Genomic DNA, 18,716 nt, shown 5'->3' with positions numbered 1-18,716 from the left:
GATGTTGGTGAGGAGGCGGAGCAATTGCCTGTAATGGTGATGTCACTCTCTAGGGAGTCGACACCGGAATGGATGGCTTATTTAAGGAATTACGTGATAATGTCAACACGCTGCAAGGTCGGTTGACGACATGAGACGGCCGGCAAACAAAATAGTACCTGTCCAGGCGTCTCAAACACCGTCAGGGGCATTAAAACGCCCATTTTACCTCAGTCGGTCGACACAGACACAGACATGGACACTGACTCCAGTGTCGACGGTGAAGAAACAAACGTATTTTCCTTTAGGGCCACACGTTAATTGTTAAGGGCAATGAAGGAGGTGTTACATATTTCTGATACTACAAGTACCACAAAAAAGGGTATTATGTGGGGTGTGAAAAAACTACCTATAGTTTTTCGTGAATCAGATAAATTAAACGAAGTGTGTGATGATGCGTGGGTTTCCCCCGATAGAAAATTATTGGCGGTATACCCTTTCCCGCCAGAAGTTAGGGCGCGTTGGGAAACACCCCTCAGGGTGGATAAGGCGCTCACACGCTTATCAAAACAAGTGGCGGTACCGTCTCCAGATAGGGCCGCCCTCAAGGAGCCAGCTGATAGGAGGCTGGAAAATATCCTAAAAAGTATATACACACATACTGGTGTTATACTGCGACCAGCGATCGCCTCAGCCTGGATGTGCATCGCTGGGGTGGCTTGGTCGGATTCCCTGACTGAAAATATTGATACCCTTGACAGGGACAGTATTTTATTTACTATAGAGCATTTATAGGATGCATTTCTATATATGCGAGATGCACAGAGGGATATTTGCACTCTGGCATCAAGAGTAAGTGCGATGTCCATATCTGCCAGAAGATGTTTATGGACACGACAGTGGTCAGGTGATGCAGATTCCAAACGGCACATGGAAGTATTGCCGTATAAAGGAGAGGAGTTATTTGGGGTCGGTCCATCGGACCTGGTGGCCACGGCAACAGCTGGAAAATCCACCTTTTTTACCCCAAGTTACATCTCAGCAGAAAAAGATACTGTCTTTTCAGCCTCAGTCCTTTCGTCCCCATAAGGGCAAGCGGGCTAAAAGCCAGTCATATCTGCCCAGGGATAGAGGAAAGGGAAGAAGACTGCAGCAGGCAGCCCATTCCCAGGAACAGAAGCCCTTCACCGCTTCTGCCAAGCCCTCAGCATGACGCTGGGGCCGTACAGGACCCCTGGATCCTACAAGTAGTATCCCAGGGGTACTGATTGGAAATTCGAGACGTCTCCCCCTCGCAGGCTCCTGATGTCTGCTTTACCAACGTCTTCCTCCGACAGGAAGGCAGTATTGGAAACAATTCACAAGCTGTATTCCCAGCAGGTGATAATCAAAGTACCCCTCCTACAACAAGGAAAGGGGTATTATTCCACACTATATTGTGGTACTGAAGCCAGACGGCTCGGTGAGACCTATTCTAAATCTGAAATCTTTGAACACTTACATACAAAGGTTCAAATCAAGATGGAGTCACTCAGAGCAGTGATAGCGAACTAGGAAGAAGGGGACTATATGGTGTCCCTGGACATCAGGGATGCTTACATCCATGTCCAAAATTGCCTTTCTCACCAAGGGTACCTCAGGTTCGTGGTACGGAACTGTCACTATCAGTTTCAGACGCTGCCGTTTGGATTGTCCACGGCACCCCGGGTCTTTACCAAAGTAATGGCCGAAATGATGATTCTTCAAAGAAAAGGCGTCTTAAATATCCCTTACTTGGACGATCTCCTGATAAGGGCAAGGTCCAGAGAACAGTTGGAAGTCGAAGTAGCACTATCTCAAGTAGTTCTACGACAGCACGGGTGGATTCTAAATATTCCAAAATCACAGCCGTTTCCGACGACACGTCTGCTGTTCCTAGGGATGATTCTGGACACAGTCCAGAAAAAGGTGTTTCTCCCGGAGGAGAAAGCCAGGGAGTTATCCGAGCTAGTCAGGAACCTCCTAAAACCAGGAAAAGTGTCAGTGCAGCATTGCACAAGAGTCCTGGGAAAAATGGTGGCTTATTACGAAGCGATTCCATTCGGCAGATTCCACGCCAGAACTTTTCAGTGGGATCTGCTGGACAAATGGTCCGGATTGCATCTTCAGATGCATCAGCGGATAACCCTATCTCCAAGAACAAGGGTATCTCTCCTGTGGTGGTTACAGAGTGCTCATCTTCTAGAGGGCCGCAGATTCGGCATTCAGGATTGGATGCTGGTGACCACGGAGGCCAGCCTGAGAGGCTGGGGAGCAGTCACACAGGGAAAAAATTTCTAGGGAGTGTGATCAAGTCTGGAGACTTTTCTCCACATAAATATACTGGAGCTAAGGACAATTTACAATGCTCTAAGCTTAGCAAGACCTCTGCTTCAAGGTCAGCCGGTATTGATCCAGTGGGACAACATCACGGCAGTCGCCCACGTAAACAGACAGGGCGGCACAAGAAGCAGGAGGCCAATGGCAGAAACTGCAAGGATTTTTCGCTGGGCGGAAAATCATGTGATAGCACTGTCAGCAGTGTTCATTCCGGGAATGGACAACTGAGAAGCAGACTTCCTCAGCAGAAAAAACTGGACAGGTATTGCGCCAGGTCAAGAGACCCTCAGGCAATAGCTGTAGACGCTCTGGTAACACCATGGGTGTACCAGTCAGTGTAGGTGTTTCCTCCTCTGCCTCTCATACCAAAAGTACTGAGAATTATACGGCAAAGGGGAGTAAGAACGATACTCGTGGCTCCGGATTGGCCAAGAAGAACTTGGTACCCGGAACTTCAGGAGATGCTCACGGAAGATCCGTGGCCTCTACCCCTAAGACGGGACCTGCTTCAGCAGGGACCGGGTCTATTCCAAGACTTACCGCGGCTGTTTTTAACGGCATGGCGGTTGAACGCCGAATTCTAAGGGAAAAAGGCATTCCGGAAGAGGTCATCCCTACGCTGGTAAAAGCCAGGAAGGAGGTGACTGCACAACATTATCACCGCATTTGGAGAAAATATGTTGCGTGGTGGGAGGCCAGGAAGGCCACCACGGAGGAATTTCAACTGGGTCGATTCCTACATTTCCTGCAAACAGGATTGTCTATGGGACTCAAATTGGGGTCCATTAAGATTCAAATTTCGGCCCTGTCGATTTCTTCCAGAAAAAATTGGCTTCAGTTCCTGAAGTCCAGACTTTTGTAAAAGGAGTACTACATATACAGCCCCCGGTTGTGCCCCCAGTGGCTCCGTGGGACCTTAATGTAGTTTTGTATTTTCTCAAATCCCATTGGTTTGAGCCACTCAAATCGGTGGATTTGAAATATCTTACATGGAAAATAACCATGCTACTGGCCCTGGCTTCAGCCAGGAGAGTATCAGAATTGGCGGCTTTATCGTATAAAAGCCCATATCTGATTTTCCATTCGGACAGGGCAGAACTGCGGACGCGTCCTCAGTTTCTGCCTAAGGTGGTGTCAGCGTTTCACCTGAACCAACCTATTGTGGTTCCTGCGGCTACTAGCGATTTGGAGGATTCCAAGTTGCTGGACGTTGTCAGGGCATTGAAAATATATATTTCAAGGACGGCCGGAGTCAGAAAATCTGACTCGCTGTTTATACTGTATGCACCCAACAAGCTGGGTGCTCCTGCTTCTAAGCAGACGATTGCTCGTTGGATTTGTAGCACAATTCAACTTGCACATTCTGTGGCAGGCCTGCCACAGCCTAAATCTGTCAAGGCCCATTCCACAAGGAAGGTGGGCTCATCCTGGGCGGCTGCCCGAGGGGTCTCGGCATTACAACTCTGCCGAGCAGCTACGTGGTCGGGGGAGAACACGTTTGTAAAATTCTACAAATTTGATACCCTGGCTAAAGAGGACCTGGAGTTCTCTCATTCGGTGCTGCAGAGTCATCCGCACTCTCCCGCCCGTTTGGGAGCTTTGGTATAATCCCCATGGTCCTGACGGAGTCCCAGCATCCACTAGGACGTCAGAGAAAATAAGATTTTACTTACCGATAAATCTATTTCTCTATCGTCCTAGTGGATGCTGGGGTTCCTGAAAGGACCATGGGGAATAGCGGCTCCGCAGGAGACAGGGCACAAAAGTAAAGCTTTCCGATCAGGTGGTGTGCACTGGCTCCTCCCCCTATGACCCTCCTCCAAGCCAGTTAGATTTTTGTGCCCGGCCGAGAAGGGTGCAATCTAGGTGGCTCTCCTAAAGAGCTGCTTAGAAAAGTTTAGCTTAGGTTTTTTATTTTACAGTGAGTCCTGCTGGCAACAGGATCACTGCAACGAGGGACTTAGGGGAGAAGAAGTGAACTCACCTGCGTGCAGGATGGATTGGCTTCTTGGCTACTGGACATCAGCTCCAGAGGGACGATCACAGGTACAGCCTGGATGGTCACCGGAGCCTTGCCGCCGGCCCCCTTGCAGATGCTGAAGTAAGAAGAGGTCCAGAATCGGCGGCAGAAGACTCCTCAGTCTTCTAAAGGTAGCGCACAGCACTGCAGCTGTGCGCCATTTTCCTCTCAGCACACTTCACACGGCAGTCACTGAGGGTGCAGGGCGCTGGGAGGGGGGCGCCCTGGGAGGCAAATGAATACCTATTTTGGCTAAAAATACCTCACATATAGCCTCCGGAGGCTATATGGAGATATTTAACCCCTGCCAGAATCCGTTAAGAGCGGGAGACGAGGCCGCCGAAAAAGGGGCGGGGCCTATCTCCTCAGCACACAGCGCCATTTTCCCTCACAGAAAGGCTGGAGGGAAGGCTCCCAGGCTCTCCCCTGCACTGCACTACAGAAACAGGGTTAAAACAGAGAGGGGGGGCACTAATTTGGCGTTAGAAATATATAAAAAAGATGCTATAAGGGAAAACACTTATATAAGGTTGTCCCTATATAATTATAGCGTTTTTGGTGTGTGCTGGTAAACTCTCCCTCTGTCTCTCCAAAGGGCTAGTGGGTCCTGTCCTCTATCAGAGCATTCCCTGTGTGTGTGCTGTGTGTCGGTACGTGTGTGTCGACATGTATGAGGACGATGTTGGTGAGGAGGCGGAGCAATTGCCTGTAATGGTGATGTCACTCTCTAGGGAGTCAACACCGGAATGGATGGCTTATTTAGGGAATTACGTGATAATGTCAACACGCTGCAAGGTCGGTTGACGACATGAGACGGCCGGCAAACAATTAGTACCGGTCCAGACGTCTCAAAAACACCGTCAGGGGTTTTAAAACGCCCGTTTACTTTAGTCGGTCGACACAGACACAGACAGGGACACTGAATCCAGTGTCGACGGTGAATAAACAAACGTATTCCTTATTAGGGCCACACGTTAAAGGCAATGAAGGAGGTGTTACATATTTCTGATACTACAAGTACCACAAAAGAGGGTATTATGTGGGATGTGAAAAAACTACCGTAGTTTTTCCTGAATCAGATAAATTAAATAAAGTGTGTGATGATGCGTGGGTTCCCCCCGATAGAAAATTATGGGCGGTATACCCTTTCCCGCCAGAAGTTAGGGCGCGTTGGGAAACACCCCTTAGGGTGGATAAGGCGCTCACACGCTTATCAAAACAAGTGGCGGTACCGTCTATAGATAGGGCCGTCCTCAAGGACCAGCTGACAGGAGGCTGGAAAATATCATAAAAAGTATATACACACATACTGGTGTTATACTGCGACCAGCGATCGCCTCAGCCTGGATGTGCAGAGCTGGGGTGGCTTGGTCGGATTCCCTGACTAAAAATATTGATACCCTTGACAGGGACAGTATTTTATTGACTATAGAGCATTTAAAGGATGCATTTCTATATATGCGAGATGCACAGAGGGATATTTGCACTCTGGCATCAAGAGTAAATGCGATGTCCATATCTGCCAGAAGATGTTATGGACACGACAGTGGTCAGGTGATGCAGATTCCAAACGGCACAAAGGTGTATTGCCGTATAAAGGAAGAGGAGTTATTTGGGGTCGGTCCATCGGACCTGGTGGCCACGGCAACTGCTGGAAAATCCGCCGTTTTTACCCTAAGTCACATCTCTGCAGAAAAAGACACCGTCTTTTCAGCCTCAGTCCTTTCGTCCCTATAAGATCATATCTGCCCAGGGATAGAGGAAAGGGAAGAAGACTGCAGCAGGCAGCCCATTCCCAGGAACAGAAGCGTTCCACCGCTTCTGACAAGTTCTCAGCATGGCGCTGAGACCGTACAGGACCCCTGGATCCTACAAGTAGTATCCCAGGGGTACAGATTGGAATGTCGAGACGTTTCCCCTTCGCAGGCTCCTGAAGTCTGCTTTACCAAGGTCTCCCTCCGACAAGGAGGCAGTATGGGAAAAAATTCACAAGCTGTATTCCCAGCAGGTGATAATTAAATTACCCCTCCTACTACAAGAAAAGGGGTATTATTCCACACTATATTGTGGTACTGAAGCCAGAAGGCTAGGTGAGACTTATTCTAAAAAATTTTTTGAACACTTACAAAGGTTCAAATCAAGATGGAGTCACTCAGAGCAGTGATAACGAACCAGGAAGAAGGGGACTATATAGTGTCCCGGGACATCAGGGATGCTTACCTCTATGTCCCAAATTTGCCCTTCTCACTAAGGGTACCTCAGGTTCGTGGTGCAGAACTGTCACTATCAGTTTCAGACGCTGCCGTTTGGATTGTCCACGGCACCCCGGGTCTTTACCAAGGTAATGGCCGAAATGATGATGATTCTTCGAAGAAAAGGCGTCTTAATTATCCCTTACTTGGACGATCTCCTGATAAGGGCATAGTCCAGGGAACAGTTGGAGGTCGGAGTAGCACTATCTCGGATACTGCTACAACAGCACGGGTGGATTCTAAATATTCCAAAATCGCAGCTGATCCCGACGACACGTCTGCTGTGCCTAGGGATGATTCTGGACACAGTCCAGAAAAAGGTGTTTCTCCCGGAAGAGAAAGCCAGGGAGTTATCCGAGCTAGTCAGGAACCTCCTAAAAACAGTGCATCATTGCACAAGGGTCCTGGTAAAAATGGTGGCTTCCTACGAAGCAATTCCATTCGGCAGATTTCACGCAAGAACTTTTCAGTGGGATCTGCTGGACAAATGGTCCGGATCGCATCTTCAGATGCATCAGCGGATAACCCTATATCCAAGGACAAGGGTGTCTCTCCTGTGGTGGTTATAGAGTGCTCATCTTCTAGAGGGCCGCAGATTCGGCATTCAGGATTGGATGCTGGTGACCACGGAGCCCAGCCCGAGAGGCTGGGGAGCAGTCACACAAGGAAAAAAATTTCCAGGGAGTGTGATCAAGTCTGGAGACTTTTCTCCACATAAATATACTGGAGCTAAGGGTAAATTTATAATGCTCTAAGCTTAGCAAGACCTCTGCTTCAAGGTCAGCCGGTATTGATCCAGTGGGAAAAACATCACGGCAGTCGCCCACGTAAACAGACAGGGCGACACAAGAAGCAGGAGGGCAATGGCAAAAACTGCAAGGACTTTTCGCTGGGCGGAAAATCATGTGATAGCACTGTCAGCAGTGTTTCATCCCGGGAATGGAAACTGGGAAGCAGACTTCCTCAGCAGGCACGACCTCCACCCGGGAGAGTGGAATCTTCATCGGGAAGTTTTTCCACATGATTGTGAACCGTTGGGAAATACCAAAGGTGGACATGATGGCGTCCCGTCTGAACAAAAAACGGGACAGGTATTGCGCCAGGTCAAGAGACCCTCAGGCAATAGCTGTGGACGTTCTGGTAACACCGTGGGTGTACCAGTCGGTGTATGTGTTCCCTCCTCTGCTTCTCATACCTAAGGTGCTGAGAATTATAAGACGTAGAGGAGTAAGAACTATACTCATGGCTCCGGATTGGCCAAGAAGGACTTGGTACCCGGAACTTCAAGAGATGCTTACAGAGGTCTTATGGCCTCTGCCGCTAAGAAGGGACTTGCTTCAGCAAGTACCATGTCTGTTCCAAGACTTACCGCAGCTGCGTTTGTCGGCATGGCGGTGGAAAGCCGGATCCTAAGGGAAAAAGGCATTCCGGAAGAGGTCATTCCTACCCTGGTCAAAGCCAAAAAGGAGGTGACCGCACAACATTATCACCACATGTGGCGAAAATATGTTGCGTGGTGTGAGGCCAGGAAGGCCCCACAAAGAAATTTCAACTCGGTCGTTTCCTGCATTTCCTGCAAACAGGAGTGTCTATGGGCCTCAAATTGGGGTCCATTAAGGTTCAAATTTCGGCCCTGTCGATTTTCTTCCAGAAAGAATTGGCTTCAGTTCCTGAAGTCCAGAAGTTTGTCAAGGGAGTATTGCATATACAACCCCCTTTTGTGCCTCCAGTGGCACTGTGGGATCTCAACGTAGTTCTGGGATTCCTCAAATCACATTGGTTTAAAACCAGTCAAATCTGTGGATTTGAAGCATCTCACATGAAAAGTGACCATGCTCTTGGCCCTGGCCTGGACCAGGCGAGTGTCAAATTGGTGTTTTTTTCTCAAAAAAGCCCATATCTGTTTGTCCATTCGGACAGGGCAGAGCTGCGGACTCGTCCCCAGTTCTCTCCCTAAGGTGGTGTCAGTGTTTCACCTGAACCAGCTTATTGTGGTGCCTTGCACCTACTAGGGACTTGGAGGACTCCAAGTTGCTAGATGTTGTCAGGGCCCTGAAAATATGTTCCAGGACGGCTGGAGTCAGGAAAACTGACTTGCTGTTATCCTGTATGCACCCAACAAACTGGGTGCTCTTGCTTCTAAGCAGACTATTGCTAGTTGGATGTGTAATACAATTCAGCTTGCACATTCTGTGGCAGGCCTGCCACAGCCAAAATATGTAAATGCCCATTCCACAAGGAAGGTGGGCTCATCTTGGGCGGCTGCCCGAGGGGTCTCGGCTTTACAACTTTGCCGAGCAGCTACTTGGTCAGGGGCAAACACGTTTGCTAAATTCTACAAATTTGATACCCTGGCTAAGGAGGACCTGGAGTTCTCTCATTCGGTGCTGCAGAGTCATCCGCACTCTCCCGCCCGTTTGGGAGCTTTGGTATAATCCCCATGGTCCTTTCAGGAACCCCAGCATCCACTAGGACGATAGAGAAAATAAGAATTTACTTACCGATAATTCTATTTCTCGGAGTCCGTAGTGGATGCTGGGCGCCCATCCCAAGTGCGGATTATCTGCAATACTTGTACATAGTTACAAAAATCGGGTTATTATTGTTGTGAGCCATCTTTTCAGAGGCTCCGCTGTTATCATACTGTTAACTGGGTTTAGATCACAAGTTGTACGGTGTGATTGGTGTGGCTGGTATGAGTCTTACCCGGGATTCAAAATTCCTCCCTTATTGTGTACGCTCGTCCGGGCACAGTACCTAACTGGCTTGGAGGAGGGTCATAGGGGGAGGAGCCAGTGCACACCACCTGATCGGAAAGCTTTACTTTTGTGCCCTGTCTCCTGCGGAGCCGCTATTCCCCATGGTCCTTTCAGGAACCCCAGCATCCACTACGGACTCCGAGAATTAGAATTATCGGTAAGTAAATTCTTATTTTCTCGTAGTCCGTAGTGGATGCTGGGCGCCCATCCCAAGTGCGGATTGTCTGCAATACTTGTACATAGTTATTGTTACAAAAAAATCGGGTTGTTATTGTTGTGAGCCGTCTGTTCAGAGGCTCCTACGTTTTGTCATACTGTTAACTGGGTTCAGATCACAGGTTGTACAGTGTGATTGGTGTGGCTGGTATGAGTCTTACCCGGGATTCAAAATCCTTCCTTATTGTGTACGCTCGTCCGGGCACAGTATCCTAACTGAGGCTTGGAGGGGGGTCATAGGGGGAGGAGCCAGTGCACACCACCTGATCCTAAAGCTTTATTTTTGTGCCCTGTCTCCTGCGGAGCCGCTAATCCCCATGGTCCTGACGGAGTCCCAGCATCCACTACGGACTACGAGAAATAGATTTATCGGTAAGTAAAATCTTATTATTTGTAAATGTTAATCATGTCACCTCTTAATCTCCTCTTTTCCAGTGTAAACATGCCTAGCCTAGCAAGCCTTTCCTCGTTTTCTAGCGTCTCCATCCCCTTAATCAATTTTGGTCGCCAGTCTCTGAACCTTTTCTAGTTCCAGGATATCCTTTTTTGGAGTATGGTGCCCAAAATTGTGCACAGTATTCAAGATGTGGCCTCACTAGGGATTTATATAATGGGAGTATAACACTCTCGTCCCTTGCATCAATTCCCCGTTTTATACATGCTAATACCTTGTTAGCCTTCTTTGCTGCACTCCTACTTTGGGTACTACTGCTAAGTCTGTTATCTATGTGAACACCTAATTCTTTTTTCAGAATAGAATCACCTAGTTTTACCCCATTTGGTATGTAGGTGGTATGCTTCTAGTGTGTACCCGGGTTTAGGCTGATCGCTGGAGTAAGGGTAATGAGCCTATACTCTGGCACTTTCACTGCTCAGAAACTCACTTTTAGAAGGAGGAGATTCAAAACTTAATTTTTCATGTGCAGAGCCGCTGCTCTCACCATATTGAGGTGAGGACAGCAATAGGAGGACACCCGATGGTACCTGTGTCACCGCTATCCTTGTAACACACAAAAACACTCTTGCTGCACATTAGTAGTGTGGTACAGCGCTTCACTTTTTCCACATTTTGTTATGTTACAGCCTTATTCCAGAATGGAAGAAATTAATTTTTCCCTCCAAATTTTACACACAATACCCCATAATTACATTGTGAAAAAAGTTTTTTTGAGATTTTTGCAAATTTATTAAAAATAAAAAACTAAGAAATCACATGTACATAAGTATTCACAGCCTTTGCCATGAAGCTCAGATGCATCCTGTTTCCACTGATCATCCTTGAGATGTTCCTTCAGCTTAATTGGAGTCTGCCGGTGGTAAATTTAGTTGATTGGATATGATTTGGAAAGGCACACACCTGTCTATATAAAGTCCCACACTTGACAGTGCATGTCTGAGCACAAACCAAGCATGAAGTCAAAGGAATTATCTGTAGACCTCCGAGACAGGATTGTCTCAAGGCACAAATCTGGGGAAGGGTACAGAAAAATATCTGCTGCTTTGAAGGTCACAATGATCACAGTGGCCTCCATCACCTGTAAATGGAGGAAGTTTGGAACCACCAGGACTCTTCCTAGAGCTGGCCGGCCATCTAAACTGAGCGATCGGTGGAGAAGGGCCCTTGTCAGGGAGGTGACCATGAACCTGGTGGTCACTCTGTCAGAGCTACAGCATTCCTCTGTGGAGAGAGGAAAACCACCTCTGCAGCAATCCACCAATCAGGACTGTATGGTAGAGTGGCCAGACGGAAGCCACTCCTTAGTAAAAAGCACATGGCAGCCCGCCTGGAGTTTGCCAAAATGCGCCTGAAGGACTCTCAGACCATGAGAAACAAAATTCTCTGATCTGATGATACAAAGATTGAACTCTTTGGCGTGAATGGCAGGCGTCATGTTTGGAGGAAACCAGGCATCTCTCATCACCAGGCCAATACCATCCCTACAGTGAAGCATGGTGGTGGCAGCATCATGCTGTGGGGATGTGTTTTTCAGAGGCAGGAACTGGGAGACTAGTCAGGATAGAGGGGAAGATGAAAGCAGCAATGTACAGAGACATCCTGGATGAAAACCTGCTCCAGAGCGCTCTTGACCTCAGACTGGGGCGACGGTCATCTTTCAGCAGGACAACGACCCTAAGCACACAGCCAAGATATTAAAGGAGTGGCTTCAGGACAACTATGTGAATGTCCTTGAGTGGCCCAGCCAGAGCCCAGACTTGAATCCGATTGAACATTTCTGGAGAGAACTGAAAATGGCTGTGCACCGACGCTTCCCATCCAACCTGATGGAGCTTGGGAGGTGCTGCAAAGAGGAATGGGCGAAACTGCCCAAAGATAGGTGTGCCAAGCTTGTGGCATCATATTCAAAAAGACTTGAGGCTGTAATTACTGCCAAAGGTGCATCAACAAAGTACTGAGCAAAGGCTGTGAATACTTATGTACATGTGATTTCTTAGTTTTTTTAGTTTTAATACATTTGCAAAAATCTAAAACAAACAAACCCTTTTTCCACGTTGTCATTATGGGGTATTGTGTGTAGAATTTTGAGGGAAAATTATGAATTCATTGCATTTTGTAACATAACAAATTGTGGAAAAAGTGAAGCACTGTGAATACTTAACAGATGCACTGTACATCAAATACACGGCGGATGGGCCTCTATTACCCCCAATAGAGGTCTGTGGAAGCCACAAAGACTGTCTGCTGGGATGGGTGAATCAGATAAAAGTGAACTTTGTTTCTTTAGCTTCAGTTGCAAAATCTGTTTTGTAAATGACTCGCTGTTTAAATATGTGATAATGTGTCACCGAGATAGTGCTAGGATCCTCCACGTGATGTAATAGGGCTGACGCGTAGTATGGAGACGTGTGCGCAGCATTGCCAGGCAGGATACTTGGTGGTATGTGACTGCGCTGTAACAATAAACTTTGACAGAAACGTTCAGTTTATCAGTCAGAGGCTAAAGTGTAGTCTGCTCTATGTCCCTATTATAGCCAGCTGTCACAGGCAGGGCCGGGTAACCTGCCTGCAGCATCAGGTGTCATGCATGTACCATCTGAGGGGTGTAGTAGGGTATGCCAGCGACCAGAATACTGTCGCCGGAATCCCGACCGCCGGCATACCGACAGCTGGGCGAGCGCAAATGAGCCCCTTGCGGGCTCGCTATGCTCGCCACACTGCTGGCACGGTGCCACGCTATCTATTCTCCCTCCAGGGGGGTCGTGGAGAGGGAGAAAACATGTCGTTATGCCGGCGGTCGGGATCCCGGCGCCGGTATGCTGGTCGTCGAGAGCCCGGCCGCCGGTAAACAGAAGACCACCCCCATCTGAGTGGTGCCTGTGACCCTTCCTAGCCCACACTGGCTGCGACCAGCGGTCACGGAACGGGTTTAGTTCACACGGGACCTGGTCAATTAGGGGATTCCTGCAGTAATGACCTGTTACTGGGGGTCATTCTGACCCGTTTGCTCGCTGCTTTTTGTCGCAGCCGAGCGAACGAGTCCCTACTGCGCCGGCGCCGTAGTGCGCTGGTGCATGCCAGACGGCCGAAGGCCGTAGCAGGGCTGCGAACGCCTCTGCCTGATTGACAGGCAGAGCCGATTGGTGGGCGGGAGGGGACAGAACGGCGGCGTTTGGCCGCGGTTTCATGGGAGCAGTCCGGCCAACGCAGGCGTGGCCGGATCGAACGGGGGGCGGGCCGCAGCGGCTGCATGACGTCACACGGCCAGCACGCTAAAGGGGCTGCGTTCCGCTCGCCAACCCTGTCGGGATTGTATGGTCGGGAATCGGCGTCGGGATTTCGACCGCCGGAATTCCGGCCGGCAGCATTTAGTACTGATCCCTGACCAACGCATCAAAACACATTCAAGGGAAAGCTTGGGGGAAGCCCAGCACGCACACCCCCACGAGTGATGCGATGGGCCAGACACGCCCCCACTGGTGACATCGAGGGGTCTGACCTGCCCCCAATAGTGACACCAGCTGGGCCGCGCTCCCCTCCCAGGCCGGCCATGCCCCCTTTTACGTACGCGCGACCCGCATGAAGTGCCCCCGCAGCACCTGCGCCCTGCCCCCCGAAAATCCTGGAGGAACACTATATATACACACACACACACTATGTGACAATATGTGTGTGTCTTTATATATATATATATATATATATATATATATATATATATATTTATATAGGTATATATGCAAATAGTGTGCTAAATAATTTTTATTACTTATTATATATTTTTTTGCAATGGAATTAGTATAAAGTGGCAGATCATGCATAACGCTGCACGGTGCCAGTCACTGGTATCAGTCCTGTTCTTTCCCTTTATACACACTGTAAACTGTATGTGTAGAAGTGCTAGGCTATATATGCATCCTGTCTGCTGCGGCGGGGCGGACTCTGAATTCTGCAAGCGTCTTTGCACCCCATAGAGATCATTTAAAGAAGACTTTTTTCCACCATGCTCCTTGGATGGCGCACATTCACCTAGACGTCCATCACAGCACAGAGGTTTTTTATGGTGGCGTTTGCTAAGGCAAGGCGTGGCGTTGCAGTAGTGTGGCTTACCTCGCTAAGTACCAGTTATTGGCACGGTGAAGCTGTGCGCATCGTCAGAGCAATCTTCTTACTATCACAATTGTCTCCATAGAGAGGAATGTTTGCGCAGACTGTGATACGCACGGGGTGGGCTGTCGAGGCACAGTAGTCTATAGAGCGTGCTATCTGAGGTGTTCATCAACGTCCTTCGTAATTGAGGCACACTGTGGTTTAATGGATGTCGGTGAACCAGTGGGATGTTTTTAAAAATATTTTTAATGGTAATTGTGTCATATGCTTACATTCCAAACGCAGAGGCACGTAGCCAGCTGGCAGTGCCCCCATTGATTCCTACAGTCCAAGACTTATTGCCAATCCAGAACTATGACAACATAGTAACAAATGCCCGTCGGCTATAACAGCCACAGTGCCGTGTGACATACAATGTGATGCACCAAGGCATGCGAGGCTGAGAGAGAGTGATGCCTCCGTGTAACCAAGCACTGTATAATACCCCCACTCCCCAATGATTTATAACCACGCAGCTAGAGGTGATATAACCATTACTCTGTATAATGCAACATGCTGTAACACAACACATCCGTCACACGTGGGACTCCCAACAATGCGGCATAACACAATAAGGGGATAGAACATAACGCTGTCATTGTTCTGCGGATGGCTGCAGGGAACAGAAACATTGTGTGACCGCACATCATATTAAAGGAATAGAAAGTGATAGATGAGTCTGTAGTGAGCGAGATCTCGGGGTAGTGAGAATAATGATGGCAGTAGTGAATGATAAAAACTCTGCCTCTCCGTTATCACACAGTACAGACACTGATATAAACGGCTTTACCACGCTGACCTCTATCAGGGGGGGGGGTCATTGCCTAAGGGAAAGTAGATGTTAAAAGGGATTACCAGTTTTATGTAATACGGGTCCAGAGGAGGGGTCCTCATTGCTGTACAGAGGGGGGCATGGCTTTTTGAGTAGGGTCTGTCCAAAAGTGGCCTATCTTGCTGTATAATTGGTATCAGTCAGTTGGCTGCTGTCAGATCCATTGTCAGAACTAGAGATGAGTCGGCTAAGCTGTGAGTGTCGGAGGTTACCGCAAGCCCTGATCAGAATCTCCCTACACAGTCACCCAATTGCTACAGCATTATTCTTGCGCTAATGTAGCGCCTATTATTTTTCCAGTCTCACTTTGGGGTCTATTCATGAAGCAGTGAAAAGAGTGGAGAAATAGACTAATGGAGAAGTTGCACATGGCAGTCAATCAGCATCTCCCTTACATTTTATAGACTGTGCATGATAAAGGGCTTCCTTCAAAGCTGATTGGTTGCCCAGGGCAATTTCCCCACTGATTCTTTTCTCCATTCTTTACACTGCTTCATGAATAGACCTCTAAATCTTTCAGTCATTACTCGCCGACATGAATGTACAGTATTAATGTGTAAGTGGACACATATGTATCAAGCAGTGTAAAGAGTGGCGTAGTGGACCAGCGGAAAAGTAAAGGACAACCAATCCACTTTGAGTTAACCTATATCAAGTACGTTCTTTAAATATATAGACAGAAGCAACTTCTCCACTATTCCCCTCTGTACACTTCTTGGTACATCTCCCCCAGTGTCACTTGGTGTTGTGTCACCGCTGCAGTCAGCTCTGTAGCTGGAGAGGTAACACAGCCGTGTCTATGCTCCCCCCCCCCCCCATTGCTGAGTAGCGGATGTCCTAGTTCAGTCCTTAGAGTCCCGTAGCTCTTCCTTCCCTGCACATATGTTCCGTCATTTCATTATGCATTTCCCATCCCTGCTCTGCTGATTTCTCCCTCCCACATGGAACGCCTGTAGCGCCTTGTCATGTCTGCACGATATGGCTTTTATCTCGGTTCATACCCGGTGTTACAGTATTTGTGGACTTAACAGTGCAGCCCAAAAAAATAATTGCTTTCCCCCCCCCCGAACTCTGGAGCTCTACTTAGAAGTAGAGATGAGCGGATTCGGTTTTACTCGGTTCTCAAAACCGAATCTTATTGGCTCACGGATGTCACGTGTTTTGGATAGCCAATAAGATTCGGTTTTGAGAACCGAGTAAAACCGAGTAATACCGAATCCGCTCATCTGTACTTAGAAGGGCCACTAGTGGGTTACTCTGTAGGAAGGTGGCCACACGGAAAGTTCCTGAATCTATAATTGTCCCCTGAAATGTTTTTATGCGTTCTGGCCGCAGTGTTTGTTATAGTTGGATGGCGTAGGAATACGGTGCCTCTGTATACTCTCTGCAGCTGCTGCCTCTTCTGTCTGTACCAGGCCCTGACGGCAAATAAGACACTTTCTCCATGGTTGCACTTCATATTTAAATAAATATTAAATGACATTTAAAACCATAGCAACCCATCTTCTAGTATCTGAGTAATTCAGATTAGATACAGCAAGCAATTGTCAAGATTTTTTTTTTTTCATGGTTTTTCTGCTAATTTTCCTTTGAATCCTGTGTTAATAGATGAATAAGTCTGTGTCCATAGTTTCTCATGGTCCAAATAAAGCATTTGGTGAAATATATAAAATCTCTATTTTGATATTTTCCTTTCCCACACAGATTCTGACCTGGACAGATCTCTGTGTTAGGAAGCAAATAGTGAGTATATCGCCACTATTCGTCGGGAGGTGGCACTCGGAGGTGAGAAGATCTCCAAGTGCCACCTCTTCCTATGGTGTGAACAGGTTCTGGGTCTCATCGCCCCCTGCTTACCCGTTCACACCGCACCACGAGCCGAGTTGAACACGTGTTCGACCCTGCTCGCTACCCAAGTTGAAATACCGACCCGGATTATTTCACCTGGCCCCTTTCAGACTGCGCCGCAAGCAGGGAGACCGCTTCTTTTAGAACAGAGTTTTGTGAGAGGGTATCCGGTCAGAAGGTCGACATTAACTTTAGATCAACGACCAATATGTCGATATTCAAAAATGTTGACGGTTAATATAGAGACTTGTTTATAATTAGTGTTCATTCTAGCACCCTGCACCTTATCAGTGAGGAGGGTAAACTTTTACCAGTGATGTATCGCTGTAGTAGCTGTAGCGATACATCACATGTAAACTTTGGGTGGTCTTCAGGTTGCCGACTGTCAGGATCCCGGCGCACAGTATACCGGCGCCGGAATCTCGAAAGCTGGCATACCGACAGTTTTTCTCCCTCGTGGGGATCCACGACCCCCCTGGAGGGAGAACAAACCGTGCCCGCAGCGTGGAGACAGCAGCGAGCCCACAAGGGGCTCATTTGCTCTCGCCACGCTGTAGATAAGCTGGAGGCCGGGCTTCCGGCGCCGGTATGCTGGTCACCGGGAGCCTGGCCGCCGGCATACCATACCACACCCGTAAACTTTTGCCCTTCAAAATTAAAATATGCCCTCCTCACTGATAAAGCGCGGGGTGCTAGAATAATAACTACATAATGTCCACATTTAACATGCCGACACCAGTTGTCAGGCCAAACTAAGAAAAAACTGTGTCGTCTTTTTCGTGGCGACATGTTAAACGTTGACATTATGAACAAGTCGAAATTTTAACCATGTTGACATTTTTTTAAATGTCAACATACTGGGTGCCGACCTAAAGTCCAAGTCGACAGTGTGACTGTCGACCTTCAGAGCCTGCATTCCAGCATATATAGCAGAGACATTGCAACGGTTCTAATGCAATGCAGTTAAAAGGTTCTATAAACCTAAACCCATTGATGATGATTGTGAAAGACCTGGTACCCACTGGTGTTTTACTAGTGTTCTTCTGTCTTGTATTTGTGCACTGTGGTATTGTCATTTTACTGTTGTGCTGATACCGACCAAGGATAGGGTTACCCCTACACATATCTCACTGACTCACTGCATTGCCTTGGGGAATTCTAGTGCTTGGCACGCGATAAATTGGCCTGTACCTGTGTTATTTAATGACCTGCTGTGGAGAAGTATACTTTCTCTTCTTGCTGTAACATAAGCAGATTCCGTCCCTGTGTGATAATCCGGGACCAGGCAGGGGTACATTTAGCTTAATAGAGCATAACATTCTTCCAGCGGCCACGCCGGACCTCCAGGCCACGTTTCTGTGATTAAGCGATTTCTGCAATTGCAGGCACCTGTGAGAGATAATTGCTCCCAGATAGAACTCTTCCATTTCAGTTTGACATCAATTGCTACCTGCATTATTCTTTGCATCTGTAATCTTCCATAGATTAGACACGGATCAGATGATATAGCACGTTCACGAGAGAACTGCAGCTTTACGGATCTGCAGAAAGAGGTCCCATTGGGGGGGGGCATAAGGGTAGCATGATAGATGAGGGCAGCGAGAACACCGCGGTAACTTAACCTACAAACAAACTGCATATTAATAAGACACATAATCGTACAGCTCATTACTAAACCTCTTACATTTTACTGTGTGTTACAGCTTTATAGTGTATTTTGTAGTCCTCTGTTTTTACGTGTCTGCCTGAATTTAGCAGTCTTCTGGAGAGGATTTTGATTGTGGCCATTCCTAGTACTTGCAGGATCTGGCTCAGAGAGCTCCGGACAAACCGGTGACATCATCAAGCT

The 18,716-nt window shown here is 48.0% G+C and overlaps 1 protein-coding gene across 2 annotated transcripts in view; it reads left to right on the top strand.

Annotated features, from left to right (window-relative positions):
• EXTL3 (exostosin like glycosyltransferase 3) overlaps positions 1–18,716 on the top strand; it is a 188,266-nt gene that overhangs the window by 41,526 nt on the left and 128,024 nt on the right. The gene's annotated exons all lie outside the window — the stretch shown is intronic.

This window comes from Pseudophryne corroboree, chromosome 4, assembly GCF_028390025.1.
Source record: "Pseudophryne corroboree isolate aPseCor3 chromosome 4, aPseCor3.hap2, whole genome shotgun sequence".
Taxonomy (NCBI): domain Eukaryota; kingdom Metazoa; phylum Chordata; class Amphibia; order Anura; family Myobatrachidae; genus Pseudophryne; species Pseudophryne corroboree.
Note: the sequence above shows the minus strand (reverse complement) of the source record. Positions and strands in the feature narration are given on the sequence as shown.